We start from the raw sequence: 10,126 nt of genomic DNA on the forward strand, positions 1-10,126 counted from the left end.
AATTGAAGGAATTATGGCAAGGGATTCATGTATACGATGTATCAAGACCCATCACAATAGAGAGGAGTTTTATGTTGTATTGCATATGTGCTTACAGCACACATGGTTATCTAGGCTTATGAGTTTGCTTTGATAAATTACATGTTTATTGATTTGTTTATATACGTAGCAATATTTATTTAAATATTAATTTAATTCGCTACAATTGTTGTGATCTTCATGATCGCTAACATGCCATGTATATAATAATTTCACAGGCCTTGTTACAGAAGGGTATCATGTATGTAAACGTTGTGGACCTTCTCTGAAGGCTAGGTGGTCCAACCACCTACAAAACCCAGTGTATGATTGCTCCAGGGTATTCCCCCTAAAAGAACACCCTTACAGAAAAGCAACATCCGCTTTTAATGGTAAACTAGAGAGAACCCAAAGGTTTGTAATAATGCTACTGGCTAAATGTCTTAGCACATATGAGAGAGAGAAGGAGAAATAGATTACATAAATGTTCGATTCAAATGGGGAGGCTATGTTTGATGATCCAAAATTATTCTACACCTATGTTGAGAATTTTCCCATTGGAATGAAAAGGAAATCTGTCTTTTATGAGCTCCCATATTGAGAGCATCTTAAAATTGCCCACTTACTAGATCCCATGCATATATTTAAATGTTTCATCTTCTTTATGGTGGCACATATCATCGAAGGAAAGTGACAAATTGGTTGCTAGGAGACATCTTATTTCTTCAAAAACTAAAATAAACATTGGCCAAGACAAGAAAGTAGAGGAGAGGCTGGTCCCTCTTGGTTTGCAATGAAGGTGATATGCAATGGATTTTAAAGAAAGATGATCTTTCTTTGGCAAAGGAAGTTATAATGGGTGTGAGGGTGGATTCTTTATATGGGTCTTCACTATGACGCTGCTTCACTATGGAAGACCATTTGTCGGGGTTGAAATCACATGACCATTTGAACCTTCTAAGAGTACGTATGTCAAAAACACGATTTTAATATCTGTTATTATTTTTATGCCATGGGATAAAATATAATTAATTTTTGTATGTTTTTAATTTGCGGTGTCATTATCCTCTGCTCATGCATGGGTTTGTGAACCATGACTTCCCCTAAGACCTACAGTGTGCCATATCCAAATTATATGCATTTATACATTGGATCACATCAAAGGGCATTCATATGGCTAACATTCCATGGTAGCATCAAGAGATAGTTGAGATTGTTTGTATGTTTGAGAAGGAATTTCCAACGAGTTTCATGGACTTATAGTTTCATCTTCTAATTCACCTAGTAGATGAGGTTGAATTAGTTGGGGTGGTTTCTTGTAGTTGGATGTTCTTCTTTGGGAGGTACATGAAGAAATTGAAAGGTTTTGTTTGACAAAGGGAAAAACCGAAGGGTCTATGGCAGAGGTGTACATATCATATGCATCTTCTTATTATGCTAGTGAGTACATCAAGCAGATCGACAACACACTAGGTGTGGTGATTTGGGACAACAAAAGGGATGAAGACAAAAGAGAAGGGGAGCTTCTCCAAACGAATGGAAAAATGTGCTTGATAAAGAGTAACTATTCACACTGAACTTCATAATGTATATTTTGATCTCATACATACTATATATGTCATTTTGATTTCATCAGTGAATTCAGAAATTGAAGCCATCAACAAATTCATTCTTTACAATTCAGAAGCAACATAGCCGTGGGTCGCATTGTACGAACGTAAGAGGAGGAAATGGGACAATGACAGGAAATAATTCAAACGGTCGAATGGTAGAAGAATGCCTTATCGTGATAATTTAAAGGGAAATATGCCAATGATATGCCCCAACTGTTTGGTTGTTGACCAAGTCAGAGGGATATACTATGCATCTGGTTGTTACGCGTGTGCTGAAGATGATGCGCTAAACATAGGGATTAGCTGCAACAACTCAGTAATAATATCTTTTTGTACATTTTTAACTTCATAATGCACCTTTGAATTGTAACATCTATATTTTTATTTTAATTATGTTCGGATTATTAGAGACATGGCACTATGATTTTTTCACTTTTTTCATAGGTGCATTTATTCCCATCTATGTGGGCAGACGGACATCATTTTCACATGGAGGATGTCGATGATGGATGCATGACACACGACTATGGAGTGGAAGTGGAGTTCGACCAATCTAGTCGTGCTAGCCATCGCAATCAAAACCTAAAATAAGGGACGTTAGGTTACATTGGAAAAATACAATAGATCATTGAAGTGGACTTCCCTTCGTTCCAATGTGTTATTTTTAGGTGCAAGTGGTGGGACACCTTTGATCATAATATTGTAAAGGAAGATCGCGATAGTGGGTTGATATGTATCAACTCTAGAAAGATGTGGTATGAAGCTAGGGAGCCTTATGTTTTCCCCAAACACTGGAACCAAGTGTTTTTTTACCCAAATGTGTTGGATAGGGATTGGTGGTTTATTTTAAGACAAGACCGTAGATCAAAACATATTTTTGAGAACAACAGTGTTATCATGCCAAGCGAGGAAGATAATCAAGGTGATGACAATGAAAAGTGATATGTACTTGTGTTATTTCATCATTTATATTATTGTTGTATGTTTTTGTTTTCTTTATTTCGCTAATTATATTATTTTTTACTTGTCTTGTTGGCATTTTATATAATTGGTAAGATTCGCAAAAGTTTTTACACAATTTTTTTTTTTTCTAGTGGAAATGTTTTTACACTTAAAACAAAGTATTTCCAATTATGTAATTTATAATTTAAAAATTAAAATATTTTTTTAATTCTATGTTTGTGATAAGTTTAATTTGGATTTTGTGATAATTTGGTTTTCAGCTTGGCTGTTTGTTAGTTTACATACTTTTATCATTGAATTTGGAAATATTTAAATTATGCCCCCCAATGTTGACTAAAACCACAATTAATGAAATAATTTAAAATTTTGATAACAATCAACTTACAAAATAATGACAAAAGTAACAAATATAGGAAGATTTGCATCCATAAAATTTTAGGGCCAATAGAATGCTTATGATTGGAGATCATAACTTTTTTATAATAACAATTTTGGCATAGAAGAGTTTAATCAAAAAGAGTAAATAGTACAATGGAAAATAACATTTATTCATATGTAATTGATTTTTGAAAAAGAATTTAGTGAGAATGAATATGTATGAACTATCTATACAATAGAAAAATATTTATGATAATTTTACAATTATAGTTTCAACCATATTAAAGTTTGTAATTTATAAAAGTATCTTTGCATTTGTTATTTAAAGTAAGTCTTTTTGCATGTGATTTCATATATAAAATTTTGATGTAAGTACACCAATATATAATCTATAATAAATATATATCATTTCACAAAAATATACATTATGATGACAACCATCTAACAAACATAAACATCATCTAAAATACACATTCAAATTCACTAACATCATCTATGTATATATATCTCTAACACATATAAACTTCATTAGCTAACACACAAATCTAATAATTTAACAGAGCATAATCATCGTGATCACAACTAACAATATCCCATGCTAATTATATTGTTTTTTATTCATCTTGTTGGCATTTTATATAATTGGTAAGACATTAAATTTAAATTGGCAAGATCTTAAATTTAAATTTAAATTGGTAAGAGTTACTATAAATATTAAATTTAAATTGCTTGAAACTCTCATAGTGATAAATTAAATTTTATTCAAATAGAATTTTATAAGTTTGTTTTTGTTTTTGTTTTGTTTTTTTTTGTCACGTGTGGTTCACAGACACCCACGGTCACTGGGTGGCCGCTATGTCCATGGAAATATCTGAGCTTGATCAAGGGTATCAAGCCTCGCGACCAATAGCTAGGTCTAACCCCAAGGGATTCGAGGAGAATTGACCCTGTGACCTCCCGAACAACGAGACACTTATTTGACCAGTTGAGCTAACCCTTGGGGCTTAGAATTTTATAAGTTATGTTAAATGTAAATTAATTATAAAAAAATATGACTTAAGTATTTTAAATTTAACAATAAATTGAATTTTATAAACCGACTTAATATATTATTTTTATATTTTTAAATAAATATTATTTATAATAGTTAATTGATTGCATTTTCTTATTTATTGATTTAAATATTACAATTAAAAAAATAATTATAATTAAAATTTAAAAATACATATTAATTTAAAAATTTACATTTTAAATAATAATTATAATTAATAAATACATTTTTAATGAAGCTTTATTCATAATTATTATTAATAAATAAACTTTTATTTATTAAACTTTGTAATTTATAAAAATATCTTTGCATTTTTTATTTAAAGTAAGTCGTTTTGCATGTAATTTCATATATAAAATTTTGATATAAGTTCACCAATACATAATCTATAATAAATATCATTTCATAAAAATAAACATCATGATGATAACCATCTAACAAACATAAACATCATCTAAAATACACATTCAAATTCGCTAACATCATCTAATTATATACACCTCTAGAACATATAAACATCATTAGCTAGCACACAAATCAAATAATCTAATAGGGCATCATCATCGTGATTACATCTAACAACACACAAGCATTGTCTAACATCATCACCGCATACATCCTCAAATATACATCTCATGTCAAATAAATGTTATAACATACACATTTATCTGCAAGCACATTAAATGAACATATCTAACATGACCTAACAATACACACATCAACACCAACATATAAATTAAGTACATCAACATGAACAAAAAATGTACCATATATCAATAGTACTCGTGGAAGCCTGGTCTGTAGCAGAAGTTGATGGATGGTCAACTGCCTCAAGAGTCGAAGTAGGATCTAGAGGAGGAGGTGGCTAGTCTGCTCTCTGAGGAGAAACATGTAATGGGTGAGGTGAAGGAGGAGGAGGTGGATTACTACCAGAAGGATCACCATCTTGATCATCATCCGATAGGGTAATACTAGGTGAATATTTTGTCTTTTCATGGCCATCCCTCCTCGCTATTAGCAGCCTGGTAGATCTAATGATATGATGCATGAGACTCATCATATCATGTGACAAGTCCCTCTATAGCTCTAGGATCTTAGTATCTACCACGATGTCTCGAATCGTCCAAGACGAAATCCCTCCTCAACCAAAAGTGTAGAGAGTTAGTCGACCAACTCTATCCTTAATCTAATATCATGTTAACGTAGTCGCATGCCCACAGGTATATCATAGAAAATTTTAGGGGCAAATTTTTTACATTACACCCATTTTTTCTATAGTTAGCCCATTTTTTAAATAAATAAATATTATATTTTCGTGACAGAAAATAATCCAATAAAATGTGTTTTCGCCTATACAAATTTCGTTCCAAGCCAGATTCACAAGGGATTTGCTTCCAATCGCCCCCGATTTCCTCGAATGGCACTAGTTAGGGGCTATTTCACCCTCTACCATTCCTAGAGATCAGGTTGTGGTTGAATTCGCCCCATATTTTAACATAAGTGTATCTAGAAACTGCTACTTTTCCCTTCATGAAAAGCCTCTGTTGTGGAAATCCATTTTGGGTTCCCTTAGCATGCCCTATTCTACTGATTGAACTCTTGGGCTTGGGATTGTGCTTGATTGGCATATAAATAGTTGTTTTCAGTTGTAGTCTGAGTACATAATTGTGTCACTTCACCGAGTATTGCAGATGTGGTCGAATCTCATCAAGAAGGTGAAGGATGGAGGGTTGGACATCATGCAGACTTATGTGTTTGGGAATATGTAGGAGCCATTTCCTAGCAATGTAAGACCTATTTTGATACAGTTGGACATTCTCAATATGCTAAGGTAGAATCTAGCGACCTGCTTTCCATTGACGATTGTGGGAAGGCATATTTCAGTAATGACATGTTTTGCAGACCATTACTGATATTTATTTCTTATTATAGTAGTGGAATGGTAATCACATTGAGCCATTGCCTTGCAATTTAATGACTCTCATGGTGAACCTACGCATTCTTGAAATGTAGTAACTAGTGGTCGAATTTCGACAGATTGTTATGGTAAAGCAGATTGCAGTAATGATGTACTGGTAGACTGCTAATGAGATATTTTTAACAGTTGAATAGTAGTCACATTTCAGTTTGTTTCTTGCCTGTAGGAGAAGAGTTTCCGACAATGGTCTAAGATCATTCTCCTTTTTCATTGAATCTTACAATTCCCATCATATGCTTGTAGAAAATTGTTATGTAAAGAGTTCATGTTCTCAGGTAAGGGTTTGAATTATTCTCAAAGTTAAAATTTATATACCACTGATGAAATATTTGGATTGCAACTCCTATTGTCATGTTCAAATCGTAATTTTTGAAGGCACCAAGACCTACTATTTGACATACAACTACTTGATTATAGCGTTCACCATGTTCAACTGGGAACCACCGTTGGACCGAGAGCCACTTGCCCCAAAATGAGGTAGTGTTGTTTCCGTGACATATGCACCCTGGAGGTTGCAGAAAGATATAGATAACGTGGAATTCAATGACAAATTAGTTAGTTAATGGTATGATAGAATAATTGAAGTCACTCAAGAGAAAGTCCAAGGCTAATTGCAGCAGTCATATTTGCGACGTTTATCCAATGCCTTCATAGTCAATAATGGTTACTAGTTCGACATTAAGTTTCTCAACATTTGCTATAAAATTTGTGTCTCATTCAGTCTGTCAGGAAAAAGAGTCTTAAATGAACATTGTATAAGCTTAAATCTAGCTTAACATTGTAAATGCAAGCAACAAGGCATTGCATCTCATACATCTGTATTTGGACATTTGGATATGTCAAGGCATGACTGTCTTGTAAAACTCTTTAGTTGTTCGTCTATACTTATTATTAATGATGCATCTGAAGTGTATATAATCCTTGAAAAGCTACTTTTCACAGTCTAATCAGGTTAAATCTTAGTAGTGTGGTGATTGACGATATGGCACTTTATTGTTGGGTTAAAGTTGATAGAAATGTCTGTGGGATGTGATTAAGAGTTTGTTGCAGGCTTTGAAGGTATAAATCCTTTTGATATATCTTTCGTTGTTTTCTAATTATACCTCTTACTTCTGTTATTGTAACTTGCTACTGTAGTACAATTTTGATGGAAGGTTAGATCTTGTGAAGTTTGTGAAGCTTCCCAGGAGACAAGACTTTACGTTTATCTTCGCATTGGCCCTTATGTCTGTATAGAATGGAATTTTGGGTATATTTCCTTTTGAATGATTTTCAACAATGTCCTCTCTACTCAAGATCTACTAGGTCTTTATAACATTGGACACAAATCTTTTGATATATCTGCATAGGCTTTCTAGTTTGGTTAAAATATGTTCTTGGCATCAGTTTCAGAACATATAATGAGCCTTTCAAGGTTGACCTATATGAATACCCTTATGTTTCCTTTAAATTCTAATGTTCATTTTAATGAGATGAAACACTGTGATTAGTAAAGTCCTCTAAACTGTGAACGTCAGTGAGTCACATACTTTCAAATCACTTATAATTTATGTTACATTTTATGAATGTCTGTTTGGGTTTCTTACAAAATGCAATGGAAGGTTTCACAAAAAAAAATAAAATTGACATGATGAAAAGTGAAGGGTTGTTTGAATCGTAAGGTGGACCAAATATTATGGCTCAGGTATGCTTTGATCCCTCTTGGTAAAATGTGTTAAGTTTTGATTGGTAGTCATTTGCTTGATTCATTAAATTTGCACAAAGGAGTGATCTGGCATGGATAGTTTGAACTTTGTATATGCTCATGGTTTGAATTTTTATTATTATGACTAAGGAAAAGGTATTCTTATAGGCAAAAAAGGAGTATAAACCTGAAGAATGGAGTAAAGCTCCGAGGAGTGCAATATATGAATTGGGCTGCTCAGATGGTTGTGGGAATGGATACAGGTGTACCTTGGGTTATGTGAAAACAAGATGATGCACCAGACCCTATGGTAATCTCTGTTATCAATACCCACTTATATGTTTATATCATAATATCTTCATCTGGGAACTTGGTGGCCCCTGTTTCTGGATGAGCTTGTCATATTGTATTATTGTATGAAAATGTTGCATTAGTTAAATCAATTGTTAGCTTTGCATATTCACTCTGCCTAAAGAGGTCTTTGACTGATTGTTGGTGTTGCAATATCTGTTCTATTAACTATTATAGGGGAAGACCTGATCACATGTAGTTTATATTAATAAGATGTTTGTCATTTTTCATTTTGATGGATCACTACTTTTGAGTGTATTGAAAGAGGGATAGCTGCCATGTAATAGATTGTGGGGTTTTTAGGGTCCTACATTATGTTTTTCTTTTTCTTGTAATAATCCATGTAGTGATATCTGAGCTTCCAGTGTTTTACCTTATTTCTTGTTTAATTTTCTAACAGATAAACACTTGCAATGGTTTCTATTGTGACAACTTTGTACCTAACAAGCCTTACAAGCCAACAATGTGGACAAAAGTCTGGAGTGGCTGGTATTGGGAATATTTTGAACTTTCTTTCAACTGATCAAATAACAACTTTGATTACTTCACATTCAAATTAATTTTGAAATGCATGCTAAAATAACTGACATCATGAATATTCTACGCTTTGTAGTAAAAAAAAATTGCAACAAATTGAAAAATGTAGATATGCAACAATGTTTATAGTCAATGGTAAATGTATGCACATATAGTAATATGAAACATTGTTTATGGTTTTCTAGGTATACTGAATTTGGAGGTGTATCTCCTCAGAGACTGGTGGAATATTTGGCCTTTGTCGTTACTCGCTTTTTAGTGAAGGGTGGATCTTTTGTAAACTACTACATGGTAGGATTTGCACATTAATAATTGGATCACCCTAGCATGTGACATTCATATACAAAAGTTTTGACTAAATTATGTATGATTCTTATTTGTTTTTATTGCAGTACCATGGAGGAACAAATTTTGGTTGTTACAACAAGAGGGCCTTTCATTGCAACCTCTTATGACTATGATGCACCCATATATGAATATGGTATGTTATATCTTGGATGTGATATATTTTCTGCAATTTTCACTTGAATTTGTCTCACAATATTGAAAAATTGAGAGAAGTTTTTTTAGGAGTTGAATTTCATCCTCTGGAAATCTATCAGGTTATCCATTTATTTGGCAAGGGAATTGACCTAATATTGGCTTGCAACCATATGCAACAAACTAACCAATACCAGAGATCCCATCCCCCATTGCAGTTTTGTGCACTGCTATAAAGCCATTTGCACTACAATCATTCTTTTGCGGAGCCTTAGATTAGGTTACATGATATGTCCAAAAAACCAGGAGCAAATAAGGGCTTTGCTTTTATGGTGATTCTTGTTTGTCTCTTGGTTGCTTCACATGAAACAAGAGCTATTGTCACGGATCAGGGACCCATGGCAAGCTCAGTAAAGACAGGAGTCACCACCTTTGACCCATCTACTGGGGTGAAAGAATTTCCATGTGAAGAAACATCTAAATGAGTTATAGAGTCCACATCAAACTGAGCAGAAGCTGAAGTCACCAACTTGGAACCATCAACATGTAAATATATTCTTTAAATGAGGAACATTACCCACTTGATGTAAATGAATGATTGTTATCATCTTGAGATGAAATAGAACCAGTCATAGGAGACAAAATTGAAGGTCTATTAAAAAAAACCTAGAGTAAATATAGTCTTTGGTTTTACAACTTTCTTTTCTTGTGTACTGGTCAGTTTACCATTACTACAGGTAGTGACAATTTTGGAAGAATCTAGTGGACTAACAAAAAATTCATTAGTAGAAGCAGAACCTTCTAACATTGCACCCTGTGCATTTTCCAGACATTCTCTGCTCATTTTGACATGAATCACTGTGATCTTTTAAGTGTTGGTGTGCAAATGACTGTAATTCTAATGTAGAATCCGCAACTCCTGCCACCATGCCATCCTCAATATGAAATCCCTCTGCATCTCTAGTTGATTCACATGACATTACATCATTATTTGTTTCTAACATCAAATTAAATTTGGAATCAACAAAGTCTTTATCATTGTTGAGTATTCTTGGTTTTATCGCTGATGATTG

General features: G+C 33.3%; 1 pseudogene across 1 annotated transcript; it reads left to right on the top strand.

Annotated features, from left to right (window-relative positions):
* The first annotated feature begins 5,376 nt into the window (after positions 1-5,376).
* LOC149177441 (beta-galactosidase 5-like) lies at positions 5,377-9,802 on the top strand (annotated as a pseudogene). Its single transcript, XR_016258111.1, has 8 exons — positions 5,377-5,810; positions 7,139-7,250; positions 7,349-7,417; positions 7,592-7,685; positions 7,854-7,995; positions 8,437-8,525; positions 8,759-8,864; positions 8,966-9,802. The product of XR_016258111.1 is annotated as a beta-galactosidase 5-like (transcript).
* Positions 9,803-10,126: the final 324 nt, after the last annotated feature.

The sequence above is a fragment of the Pinus tabuliformis genome, chromosome 4_1 (assembly GCF_031772625.1).
Source record: "Pinus tabuliformis cultivar Carrire ecotype Pingquan chromosome 4_1, CPIR1, whole genome shotgun sequence".
NCBI classification, from domain to species: domain Eukaryota; kingdom Viridiplantae; phylum Streptophyta; class Pinopsida; order Pinales; family Pinaceae; genus Pinus; species Pinus tabuliformis.